This window comes from Electrona antarctica (assembly GCF_951216825.1).
Source record: "Electrona antarctica genome assembly, chromosome: 23".
NCBI lineage: Eukaryota > Metazoa > Chordata > Actinopteri > Myctophiformes > Myctophidae > Electrona > Electrona antarctica.
The window spans coordinates 9,847,213-9,861,698 of NC_136804.1; the positions used below are offsets into that span (position 1 = coordinate 9,847,213).

At 46.1% G+C, this 14,486-nt stretch overlaps 1 pseudogene across 1 annotated transcript; it reads right to left on the minus strand.

Moving 5' to 3' along the window:
* Positions 1-334: 334 nt before the first annotated feature.
* LOC306916360 (GPI-anchor transamidase-like) lies at positions 335-1,592 on the minus strand (annotated as a pseudogene). The gene has a single exon. The product of its transcript is annotated as a GPI-anchor transamidase-like (transcript).
* Between the last annotated feature and the right edge of the window lie 12,894 nt (positions 1,593-14,486).

The window sequence follows — 14,486 nt, forward strand, 5'->3', positions numbered from 1 at the left end:
TTCCTTACGAAGCATAGCGGAAGCATGAGCATGCGTCACAGAGCGCATGTTCGGGTCTGATAAGTCCCGGAGAAGAAACGCTGTGATTGGCCAGTAGTCACTTGAGTGGCAGCGTGACGTAGCCCGAGTGGAATAGTAAGAGAGTTGCGACACTAGCGTTGACTCCCATTGTAACAATGGAATAGATTGCGCATTCACACACACATTCATACACCGATGGTGGCGGAACAACAATTTGTGAAGGAAGTAATGAAGAGGCCCAATGTCTTTCCAATATGGCTGCTGCTGTGCATAGAACGAAAATAAAGCCCTAAAATGAGCCTGCCCTCGTAGCTTAAAATAGAGCACCTATTGGCACAGATTCTAGTCTGCAGTGCAGGCGTCCTGGTTCATTGGACGGGTGGGCACGTGGCTGCGTCGTCTTCAGGAAGATGTGTTTGAGGCGTTCGATAAGCTAGGGTCGTGAAGAAGACGAGGAGGATGATGGTCCAGAGGCCCAGGATGAAGCCATCTGGAGGGTGCCAGTCCTTCTGCTTGGGTTTCTGACCAACAATCTCGGACACCGGGAGCTGGTCGACGTAATACTGACCGCCCCTCCGCCCCAAATCCCCGCGCGCAGGCTTCTCCTCTTCCGGCTGTAGCTCTGTGAGATCGGTCAAGAAGTCGACGGGCTCCTCGGTGAGCTCCACTTTGCGAACGCCGCCGAAGAAGTCTGTGACGAGGACACTGCCCGGGTCTCTCAGGAACAGGTCGGTGCGGCGGCTCGGAGTGGACGTGCATTGGCTCGGCTTGGGGCACACCTGGAACAGGTCGCCCATGCTGGCGTTGCTGGTGGGGTGGACGCCTTCCAGGAAGCGCAGCAGATGGAAGGTGTAGCGGTCCAGCAGGAACACGCCTACGTCCAGGTCTGACTGGTAAGCCACAGAGTCCTCACCGACCAGGCTGCTGGCCACGGCCATGACGTTGGGAGAGTAGAGCTTCTCGTACATGGAGGCTCCTTGGCAGGTGTCGACGATCAGGAGCAGCTCGTTGTACCGTCGCTTCCGCCACATTTGCTCGAAGGCGTCGGCCAGCTCGCCATTGCCGATGGCCTCGGAGTCCTGGAGCCTCATGAAACCGTCGCCGCCGTGTCCAGCGAGGAAGACGAGAATGTTGCTGTGGCTGTCGGAGAGGAGGCGCTTGGAGCGCGGGGTGCCCGGTGGCACCCTGCCTGTCAGAACTCGCAGGAGGGTCTCCGCCGTCACCTCGAATCCGCGATAGTCCACCTCCACGTCGTCTCCGTACTCATTCAGCCCCATGTACTTGTCGCTGAACACTGTGGCAGGCTTGGGGTTTCTATGGTTACAGGCCATGTCATCCGCCAACATCAGTATTATATGACTGTCTGGGATGCCCAGTCTCTTGACAGCTCTGTACATAGACAGGGTGCCGGCCACATGGCGATAGTTGAACCAAGATCTGGATGTGGATACCAGCACTGCCCAGTTGTTGGTATGACCACTGCTGAAGAACTGCCCAGCTGTAACCTCAGTGTTGTTGCTCCATAATACCAAGTAGGCGGTAAATAAGGTAAGTAAAGCGAGTAATTTCATTGTGCAGTGCCTAGCCTAGCCATACTAATTGGGATTTTAAAATGTACAAATGATAGCTGAAACATGACACACAGGTCACCATTTGCCCCTGTATGGAGATCCTCAAATGAAGGAGCATGTACAGAATTTATTCTGGTCATATCAATGACATCACAATGATTACGTCAGTCATCACCAAATGTAGGCACGGTCAGAGCAGAGTTGCGATATTGAGAGGGCAGACAACAGCACGGTCATGTGGTTCATGTACTCGCGCGAGCCCATAGACCCCAATGCATTCCGTAAACTTCCGGTTGTCCCCATTCAATACTTCCGGTTGTCCCCATTCAATAGAAGTCTATGTAGAAGAGCCGCCATTGGACTGGCCCCATGAAGTGAACAGAGTTTGCGTAACTCTGTCTTACTCTATGGTTCTGGGCACGGTTTCAGCTAGAAAGGTGTGCTCCTCTGAGTGCAGAGCAGTGCCAACGGATTCATGTTATCAATGCATTAAATACACGTTATCAACCGTTATCAGGACACTGGATTATGGCCATACTGACGTTGTTTTCAGCGATGGCGCACGGCTGTGTTCACTTGGACTGCACGCATGCAGGGCTGTGCAAACATAACCTGACTCTGCCTGCCACCATCTGGCGGAGTTAGGTTAGTGCAGACATGTCGGGGGCATGGAAAGTAGGGGGGACTAATATTTACAATTCTGTGCCTATCACGCAACTCGAACGCCGCTGAGTCGGCTCTGGTGGCCGTCGCAACGCTCAGCATGGCGACTCGCTTTACTATCCCGTTTCGCACCAGTAAGGGGATCCATTAGATTAGACCATAGACCAGTTTATGGTTGTATCCAGAATGAAAACATTCTCTGAGGTAAACGAGTTGGTGTACATTATAGCCACTATTAAGTCATTATGGCTTCAGTCAGAATTCTATCAATTGGATGACATCCATCTGTATGGCAGAAAGCAGTCATATGTTAACGGCTCATTTTCCTCACCTCGTTCTACTTCCTGTGGAATCCCACAGGGGAAGTTGTCTTGGTCCTCTATTATGTATTATATACACAAATGATCTTCCACTAGTTCTAACCAAGGGGCCAGTGAGGCTATTCAACGTTGAAGCTCTGGGCCCTAGTGGTAGGAGGAGGGACTACAGGCGGACCCGTGGATTCATGACCGGGAAACCCTGTGCAGCTGGGCTTTAACATTGAGCGCTCGGTTGCACTTCTGCATTTGACCACCAAAATTTGGTGGTCAAATGCGGAAGTAGACGTTCTGAGACGGTACTTCCGGCAGTCTTCCGGGTGCTTCAAAACGCCACTGAGCAACTTCCACTGACATGAATAGCTGGGGGGGCGGAGCTTCGCGCCAGTTCAGTCTCTATCCTTTTATATACTCTATGGTTCTAACCAACTCAAATGCACACATGTTTGCTGACGACACAACCATCACTGCAGTAGCTGAATCGCATACTCAGTTGCACGAACACCTGGCAAATGATTTTAAACGCGTTGTTAAATGGGTAGAGAATAATAAATTAGTACTGAACACTGATAAAACTAAGAATATGTTCATATGCACCAACAGAAAAAGGAATAGGTTAGGGCCGTGGAACTTATCTTATGGAGGGGTACAGAATAAATGAGGTCACAGAAGTCAAACTACTAGGAATTAAAATACAAAACAATTTATCATTGACAGCTCATACCACAGATATCTCTAAAAATGTAATGAAAATGGCAGGAATGGTTGGGCGAATATTGCAGGGCTTCTATCTGAAGAGACTTTGAAGTTAATATCCCGTAGTCTGATTTATAGTCACGTAAAATATTGCTGTGCAGTATGGGGCAACGCAGCTCAGACCGATATGAGAAGACTGCAGATCACACTAAACAAGGCAGCTAGAATGGTCTTAAGATGTGGGTATGAAATGGACACGGGTGAACTACATGGCCCACAGCACTTGAGTGTGTGAGAAAACAGTCTCTTGCATTGATTTCTAAAATAAAAACATCTAATAAAACAGTAAACATAAAGAATAAATTAACATTAGTTTGCGAGAAACATCAGGTCAACACAAGATCAAGACACAAAGATTATTATGTACTACCAAAAATAAAAACTAGTATGGGAAGCTGATTTTTTTAGGGCAGTTAAATTATGGAACTCGTCATTATAGATGGGAAATCCCTTTATTGATTCATATATGTTGTGATTTCTGTTTAGCTTTGTTTTTTCAGTTTTAGTTTTTGTGTTGGTATGCGGTCAGGTTTCCAGCTGGCTCAGGGAAGAGGACGACCCTGCCATGCATAGTCACTATAGATAGGTGAATGTACTGTGTGTGCGTGTGTGCGTGCGTGCGTGCGTGCGTGCGTGCGTGCGTGCGTGCGCGCGTGCGTGCACGCGCATGAGTAGAGGATTTAGGTACTTTGGTTACGCTGTGATACTTGACTGCTGTCTTTTAGCATCAGTGTATCAGGCTAGCGTTTTCCTTTGCCCGGTTTCGCTTTGGTTCTTATCAGTTCGTTCATGTATCTGATTGTTCGGGGGAAGAAGCTTTTTTGCAGTCTGTTTTCAGTGGCTTTGAGACTGCGAAAACGTTTTCTCAAACAGCCTGCTGTTGGGATGGCTTGGGTCCTTCATAATTCCACGATCTTTGCTGACACAACGTTCGTCATACAGGGCTTTGATGGGGGGGAGAGATCACATCCGCTGATGCGTTCGGCTGTCCGCACAACCCTCTGTATTGCTTTGCGGTTGAGGTCGGTGCAGCTGCCATACCAGGCAGTGAAGCAGCCAGTCAGGATGCTCTCTGTGGTGCCTCTGTAGAAAGCTTTTAGGACTTTGGGGCCCATGCCAGCTTTCTTAAGTCTCCTCAGGAAGTAGAGGCGTTGTGCTTTCTTCACCAGCCGCTCTGTCTGTACTGCTCAGGTGAGATCCTCAGTGATGTGGACCCCCAGGAATTTCCACTGCAGCACCCCCAATCTGGATGGGAGAGTGGTCTCTGGGAGGTCTCCTGTAGTCGATGATCAGCTCTTTTATTTTGTCAACGTTGAGAGCCAGGTTCTCCTGGCACCATTGTGCCCGGTTATCCACTTCTCTCCTGTATAGGCTGATTCAGAGCCACGCAGTCATGGGTGTACAGGGAGTAGAGAAGGGGGCTCAGAACACATCCCTGGGGGGCTCCTATGCTGATGGTCAGAGGGGCAGAAGTTGTTGTGCCCATACGCACAACCTGACATCTGTCTGTCAGGAAGTATCCAGCTGCAGAGGTTTGTGTTCCGAACCGTCGGTTTTCCGAAAAACACGTCCAGTCTGCAAGTACCTTAAGTGCTTGGTTGTAACCGTAGGTCACAGTTTACTATGAGAACCTGCATTTCATGTCTGACATTCCATATGTTGATCCTCCCCACCCGTCCTTCCTCTTCGATGTCTCCCTTTTGACTGATACCTGTCCATTAATTCCCAGACCTGTTGTTTCAGCACAACCTCGCTTCTCGCCCTCAGGGCGTCCTACTGGTGATATGACTTGAAACTGATGTGAAATGAAATAATAATATAATATGCCGTATAATGTTTTCCATATTATCCCTCAATCGGGAATCGCCAAAATCCTGTCAAATGTGAATTCATATCTAACAGTTACGTCATAGGCAAAAAACAATATGTGTCATTGCATGTATGCAATTTCCTGCACCTCATTGGTTTCATTGCAACACCCGTGCTCTCTCCACCAGTCTTTAACCACTCTGTAAAAGCATACTTCCCAAAAGACCACTTCAGCCTCTTCCTCCATTTTTTATCGTATTTTCTTCTTCCCCTTTCTTGCTCTGCCTCACCTGCGCAGACTGTTTTCTTCAAAACACACCCCGAAGAGAAAAGACAGAAAAATAATTGGGCGTTCACAACTTCACCAAGGCAACCCCTCCTTGGCTGCCAAGGTTTGGGCTCCGAGACAGCCTGGATAAGGAACATTTAATAAGCCTTCAATCAGAATCCCTTTGATGTAAAAGAACACGCATAGTACCTTTTGGTGATGCAATTGCCTTGTACGGCACTTATATTGTATTGTGAAGACAGTCCCTTCACTGAGAGAATCATTTTTAACCAAAACACGCAGGGGTCTGTTCACACTGGATGTGACGTGAGATTCTTCGCTCAAAGTCAACTGAGGTCCGTACACAGACAAATGTGTCTGCGCAATCCTTATCCATTTAGTTTTTTACATATTTTAAATGTATTTTGATCACAAGACCCAATTACTGTATGTCAGTCTCAAGGTTTTCTTCAGAATACAGATTCATACTCATTTACTATGACACTATGTATGGCACATTAAGAAGTCCACTAATACAGTGGTTTTCAAACTTTCTTTCCTCCATAACAGAGTGTACACATGGAGTGTCCATGCCATTTGGTTCCATTTGTACACCCCCAGAGTTATAGACCTCTAAGGGTCCATTGGGTTCCTTTTGTACTGTATCTCTGAGTGTATATTTGTAACGCTCTCAAGGAAGGCTCCTCGACCCACTATTACATTACATTACACGACTGCACTATTACATTTAAGGCTATAGCTCTATAGCTATAGTTTCCAGTAATATTATTGTCAGCTCATTTTGTATGTCTACGGCAAAAATACAATTTTGACAATACAAAGTGGTGGTCACCAGGGGACACCAAGGGGGTCACATTTAAATTACATATTCATTTATTTACCAAGCACCTGGCATCTCTATTTGGGCATGATGATTGGAGGTAACAGTTCCATGACCGAGATGGCCACATTGGACAGTTTGGATCCCAAAATGCGTTCCCAGGTCAGCGTTCAGATTTAAATCCCCCCATCTGGTCCTTGCTCTGCCCCGTCGCCTCCTAATTGGCAAAGGTTCTCGGTTTAATATTGGTAAATGATAAATGGTGCATTTATATAGCGCCTTTATCCAAGGCGCTTTACATAGATTGTGCATTACATTCACCCATTCGCACACACATTCACACACCGATGCCGGTGGAAACCATGCAAGGCACATGTCATGCTCAAGGACACTTCAACACTAACTCTGTTAGGCATTCTAATCCCAAATTGGCATTGAATCTGTGTCGCTAGAGAATTCTACAAGCATCACAACATGTTGTGAGCTTGTAGATCATGTATTTTCGGCGGTGTAGTGTGTAACCAAGGTGATGTCTGCCGTTGTCTTCTCGACTCACTGTGAGCTAAAGGCAGTCAATAACAATGTTACACATTGTGCTCTTGCAGATCGGCTATTTTCCATACATACAATTATTTGTCCTCCTATGCCCAGCTTTGTGTGTGCGTGTTAATTTTGTCTGATCACCCCATAGCGATGATTTGATTGGCTGAGAAAAGTACATATTGAGGATAAAAAGTGATTGGTTGGAATGACAGTAAAGTTAGGACGCCATATTGTGATTGGTGATGCGTGATATGAGCGACCCTCACTTCACACGAGTTTATTTTATTTTTTTCCGCCGACATGCCAGAAATTGTGATGCCAGGGTTGAAGTGGTCAATTTATCCCATTAAAACTCGGAAAGCATCTGTGTCATTATTTGAGCTAAAAAACATTATTTTATACATGGCTATTCACACACACATTCACACATTTCACAAAAACACATTGCTGTGCAGAAACTATAACCCTATACACACCTATACAAAGGTACCAGGTATGGTCGTCCCAATTCCAACTCGCCCCAGCTTTCTTCCGCCAACCTCACGCCGACAGCTCGGTGCGGCGGTTCTTGTATTCTTTATTTTGTTTTACTGAGAATAAGGTTAGAAATAAGTTTAGGGTTAGGCTTAGTTTTACTGGGGTTAAGTTTAGGAACTTAGGTTTAGGCATAGTTTTACTGAGGTTAAGGCTAGGAATAAGGTTAGGTTTAACCGTTTAAGCATCATTTACTTAGATTACTTTAGGAGTACCAGGTCGTGCTGTTCCGCAGGCTGTACGCCCGGGGCGAGTTGGTAAATGACGCTGATGCTTAAAGGGCCTTGCAAACGGGGAGCGATAAAACACGCCTATAGTTCATTTTCAATGAGACCTGCATTTTTGCTCGGAGAAGACGCGGTGCGACAACGCAAGCGTATTTACGTGAGCGCGGTCCTGTGAATTCGTTGCGCGCGTGCTCGTTACGCGGGCGGCGGTGGCTCAGGGGTAGAGTGGCTGGATGGTAACCGCAAGGTTGCCTGTTCGAACCCCGGCTCCCCCAGAGTTAGTGTCGAAGTGTCCTTGAGCAAGACACTGAACCCCACATTGCTCCCGATGTGCTGGCTAGTGCCTTGCATGGTTTCGGCCGCCATCGTGTATGAATGTGTGTGTGAATGGGTGAATTGATGCACAATCTATGTAAAGCGCCTTGGATAAAGGCGCTATATAAATGCACCATTTACGCGCACATGCCCGTGACTCACCAGACCTGGATTCTGTTTAGCTTTTTTTATACGCTTGCGTTGTTGCGCCCCTCTTCAACAGAGCTGGAGGAGACCTGTGTTGATCCAGGCAACAACGCCTGCGTTCCTCGCTTCACGTTTGCAAGGCCCTTAATGCGTTTTCTAATTATGTGGCCGCACACAATAATTGCTGCTTGGCATGCGACACCGCCACACAAACCGTTGTTATGGAAAATCCATGTGACCTTACTCACTATATAGAACAGATTGTGGGGACATTTTAACATATAAAGCGCACCGTTATTTATGTGTATGTGTGATTGATCTGCTCTTGCAGAACCTTAGAGAAAAAGAGAAAGAGCTTGTGTTCATATTTTCAGCACGCACACACACACACACACACACACACACACACACACACACACACACACACACACACGTGTATAGTGTACGTGTCACATGCATCTGAGGCGACAGTGAGTGGGACGTAAATCTATGAAATGTTTTCCACTGAAAGAGTCTTTGAGGTGTTTTCTCCCTGAGAAATGTCAGCGTTATTACTCTTGTCATGCGTCCGCCCGTCTTTGTTTACCTGGGAGACTTTACCGTACGGATTATTGATCTGATCTGGGCCGGGTGGGAAGGTCACATGATTGAAGATGACAGCATCTGTGGCCCTATAGACCACCCATCTTCCTGGTGTCTGCTTATGACCGGCCTCTCTCTCTGCCTCTCTCTCTCTCTCGCTGCTGAGGTTTCTTTACAGGTGAATGAGCCGTCACCCAGGTTCCTGTGGGTAATGCACGACTCACTTAGCATTCAATATGTCATCTGTATTCGAGTACAAACGCACACGCGCAGGCATGCACGCACGTGCACACAGACACACACACACACACACACACACACACACACACACACACACACACACACACACACACACACACACACACACACACACATTAGAGATAACATAACATTACCGTGTCCACAGAAGCAAAGATTTGAGTTAAACTTTTTCACTTTGAAAAAATGTGCAATGCGTATTCAAAGATTTGCACAAAATGTGCAAGATATTTCTAAAATTAGATCTACAAGCTCTGAGCTCATAGCGCGTAACGGAGTGACACGCTATGAGCTTGTACAACTGCTTTTTACCAGCTGCTTGGAAAGCTAGTATTAAACAATACTCGTGAAATGTACACGACAAGTTTGCCACCTAGTTCTGATTGGCTGCCTCGTCTCCAGCCTTAACACGGCTGGGCAATGGAGCAGCCAGCACCTTAGAAGCCCGGAACTATTTAATCCATTTCATCCAGGGTGCCCATCATTTGTAGTGCACGGACCACTTTTACCGGCGCACCGGAAGCTGGTGTGCATGTCTGTGTAGCAGCTAACAATAGCCACACCACTCTAGAGTCAATCGACAACAACGGGAGGTAATAATAAATCTATCGCGACTAGCGACTGGACCGCTGAGCGCCGTCTAACACAGGATCTTTTTTCAGAACTAGACGGGATGATTTAGATCGGGAGTTATGATCGTTTTAAGATTTTCGTTTTCATCAGCTAAACAGGCAGGGGAGATTTTCGATGACGTGTCACTTTTTGACACGTCATCGGATCGGGCAACAAGCGCTCCAAGGCTCTAGAGCGATGCGAACGGTTTTGTTTTCATTAATCTCCGTCTTGTTTATCAATCTCCGTGTTGGGCACTTGACCATGACCTTGAACTTGGACGGAGAACTCCGGCTTGGACATCCAAGGTGTTAACCATGGTTGCCAAGTCCGCTTATTTCCAGCCAAACTTGGATTGTTTTTTCCCCACACAGTTGCATGCCTGGTTTTTGGAGGTTGGTTAGCTTTTTTCTGTCACGACAGTTGGCAACACTGGCAACAACCCATAACATCCCATCGTCGGCACGGCATGAAGATTCACAGCAACAACACGTCATGTGAAAATTGACGCCAGCAGCCATAGGCATGTGGGAAATGAATCACACGCATCAACGTCAACAACATGAAGAGTCACATTGACGCCAGCGACAGCAAGCAGCAACACAGTCATATGGAAAATAAACGACACGCATCACGCAACAACACAGTCATATGGAAAATAAACGACACGCATCACGCAACAACACAGTCATATGGAAAATAAACGACACGCATCACGCAACAACACAGTCATATGGAAAATAAACGACACGCATCACGCAACAACACAGTCATATGGAAAATAAACGACACGCATCACGCAACAACACAGTCATATGGAAAATAAACGACACGCATCACGCAACAACACAGTCATATGGAAAATAAACGACACGCATCACGCAACAACACAGTCATATGGAAAATAAACGACACGCATCAAGCAACAACACAGTCATATGGAAAATAAACGACACGCATCACGCAACAACACAGTCATATGGAAAATAAACGACACGCATCACGCAACAACACAGTCATATGGAAAATAAACGACACGCATCACGCAACAACACAGTCATATGGAAAATAAACGACACGCATCACACAACAACACAGTCATATGGAAAATAAACGACACGCATCACACAACAACACATTTATAAGGAAAATAAACGACACGCATCAAGCGACAACACACTATACACAGTCATATGGAAAACAAACGACACGCATCAACGAACGACACGCATCAACGAACCACGTGCGGAAGTTGGGCGCTTTTCAGGCAGGGCATTAGTCCGACATTCATCCACATGTCGGACTAGCGTCTGCTCCCGTGCTTGCGGTTATGGTTAGGTTAGGAGATGAGGTGGGTTGTCATGTGTCGGACCAATGACTTGAACTCTGAACTCTGAACTACGTACTGCACCCCCACGTGCGCGATGCGAATGCATGAGCAGACAAAGTCCAGAAATTTTAATGGAATGTGATCAAACTGACTGATACTGATGCAGAACAATATATTGCTGTCAGGTGGAAACCTTGTAGGCCTATGACCAAAACCATTCCTTTACAAAATATATAATAATAATATATGTATATATGTAGATTTGCTAGATTTTTAATAGCTTAACATTTTCGCTGCTATCTACGTTTATAAACGTAGGCTATCGGTACCTACTGGTGCTATCTACGCGTATGTTCGTAGACAACCGTATACTACATATATGAAAGCAGCGACCGTCGGTTTACCTTATCATTGCACCGGTTAGTATGGAGAGACGCCGTCCCCACCAGCTATAGAATCTTTAAATCCAGCTCCATTGAGCCTCCGTTATAACAGGATTTTCAAAGCGCTGTATCTCAAAAGTTTCGAGCACTGTCCATCGTGAGCCGCCGCGCACCCGACGATCGGAAATCATTTCTGAGTTTGTATCGCATCGCTGAGCAAATGTAACTGGTTGTAATGATAGCTAAGGAGTCTGAGCTAATGCGACTGATACTGTGCTCATAACAAAAGCCCCCACCTTCCTGAATAACCCGAAAAGGAAACAAGGACAGTAGAGTTAGAGTGGACGGGTGGCGTTCCTTAGTTGTGCGTATGCTGCCGGCTGGCGGCACAGAAAAAGTTAAGTATAAAATGACAGATGCTGTAATAGTACGAAAATGTTGGTTTGGTTATATAATTATAACTTACATATATATATATATATATATATGATGATAAATGATTGATTAGGAATTCCGGGTCTCTAACTCCGAAACGTGTACAAATGAAACAATTCGGAATCCAATTGAAACAGGATTTTCACTGGGTAACATCTCATTATGTGGCGCACTACGGCAGGCGGCAGCTCATCAGCGAGCGGCCAGTCAGCCGTTGCGTGTAATGTTTAATTAAATATTTATCCGACCGTGGGGCCGCTGGCCGCAGCGCGCCACATTAGCCGGTCTCTCATTAGGGGCCGTCAGACACGACGTGATAACGAGCCTTTCCGAGCAGGTTCGTGTTAGAAATGGAGGGCCTGGAAGTGAGATGATCCGGTACCGCGCCGTGGACATTCCCCGCCCCCGACCTTCTAGCGGGGTCAGACCACATGCATTTTCAGAGCATGTTTATGATCAGTCAATTGACTGTGTTCCAGATTCAATCAATGGAACTAACATGGGGCTACTTTAACTCGATTTATTGCGATCGCAATTTGTCAAAGTTTAAAAGAAAATTACTTTTTTTTCTCTTTCCAATATTGATGATAATCTCTGCTGTCAGGAAGAAACCACTTAACCCCAAAATGTTCATTTTTCAGGAAATGAAGAAAACTATATATAGAAAACAAATCAATACTACCCCATCAAAGTTGGTGTTGTGACTTTATATGTTGTCAATAATGAGAGGGGGAGAGGTGGTGGAGACATTAGCAGACAGTTTGAGGGTCCATGGAGTTAAGAGGTTTTGTCCCAAGCGCTTTTTACTACTTTTCATTAGTTCAATATTTTCGAAACAACACAGACGTGTGTTCAATAGCACTGATTTATGAAAAAAATCAAATCAAATCAAAAAATGAAGTTAGGTGGTTTCTGCCCGAGTCCCGACAGCAACAAAAATAACATCATTTTCAGATTGACATTGAGGGATCGGTGTAATCAACTAGACCACGCGTTCGCCTTTACTCAACACAACATAACGTTGCTGATGGGTGGAATCCTCTTATCTCCAAATTCTAACATGTTGTGGGTTTTTTGTTTCCTGTGAATTAACACCATACTACAGTGTCACACAAAGTATCAAAAGTAGCAGATCTGCAAGCTCAAAACGCGAAGCGACGCGCTTTGAGCTTGTGGATCTGATGATACTTTTGGATTTGAATCCTGATAAGTAACAAGTGTTGGACCATGTGAGGTTTCCACCCGACAGAGACGATGGATGAAATGACATTGAAAGTGACCGCACGCGCACACACACACACACACACACACACACACACACACACACACACACACACACACACACACACACAGATGTTATGTTAATACTAGTATTCCAACATGAATTGTAGGTCAGACATTAATTTGGATCTGAGATTATTGTTTTAATTTAGGACAAAAGCGTGTTTACTGTCTCCGTGCGTGTGCATTATCCTACTATAAATGCGCCACGTCTCTGCGTGCATACATGTGTGCGTGCGTACGTGTGTGTACAGTTGTAATGCACGTAACTCGAGAACCGTTTGACCCACCGACTTCACATTCGACACACACGTTCCACACCCCCACAGGGAGTGCAGTGCCAGGTATCGAGTCGGTCGGACCCACGGTTCTCCAGAACCACCACAAAAGGTTCTGGTCAGGCTCTGCCAGTGGGCCTAATGAGGCCAACTCCTTTCACCTGGGCCAGGCTCTGCCAGTGGGCCTAATGAGGCCAACTCCTTTCACCTGGGCCAGGCTCTGCCAGTGGGCCTAATGAGGCCAACTCCTTTCACCTGGGCCAGGCTCTGCCACTGGGGCTAATGAGGCCAACTCATATTTAGAATGTGTGCAGGGTTGAGTAGCCTATGTTGAATCTACTTTGCATTAATGAGGAATGAAATAAAATGGCGATAGTATTCAGTGTGGAGCAGACGGCCTGTCACAGACAGATTTGGGAGACCAGTAGCTTTGTTGTTGCAAGGAAAGCGGTAAAATGAGACTTTCGTGGTTTTCGTCCGACAGAGGAACACAGTATAACTCTATGGGGACACAAAAGTGGGACCCGGAAGTATCTCTGGGCGGGGCGCTCACGTCACGGCTAAAATACTGGCCACTGTGAGTTGTCTGCTGCTTTGTCTATAGCGGCACCATAGGTGTGCAGTATACAGTGGTGTATAGAAGGATCTAAAGATTGTTTGTTAGCCTGGAGTTGTGGGTGACCAATCAGAGCCCAATATTCAAAGTTAGTCCTTTTTGAGTGGTGTAAACCACTCCTACAACTGGCTTTTTTGAGTGGTGTAAACCACTCCTACAACTGGCTTTTGTGTGCAGAAAAAAATGAGCATGGTTGCTATGTTCAAAATAATTTCTGACGTAATTAAATCACACCCGGGTGAACTGGATGACCGTAGCAACCATGGTCATTTTCTCTGCACAGAAAAAGCCAGTTGTGAAATCACATCCGGGTGTGATTTCATTACGTCAGATCAGAGCTGATCAGGCTACATAATACCTTACCTTATTTCATTACGTCAGACATTACGTCAGACCACAGCTGATCATGCTATATAAAACCTTACACCACTCAGTTCACACGGGTGTGATTTTTTTTTACACGCACAGACACACACACACACACAGTCCTGTGTGCGAAGGGCAAGCCAGGTTCAGAAGAGCACAATACTAATGCATGATGGTGCTATAAATTATAACCCACTAAAGCTTGACATTGGCCTGACTGGGGATAATGTCTTTAAACAAAACTCCTCACGCAAGTTCAAAGCACGGACGTGTTGCAAGAGTTCCACCACAGACAGTGATCATGTCATTGTGGAATGCGACTTTACAGTAGAT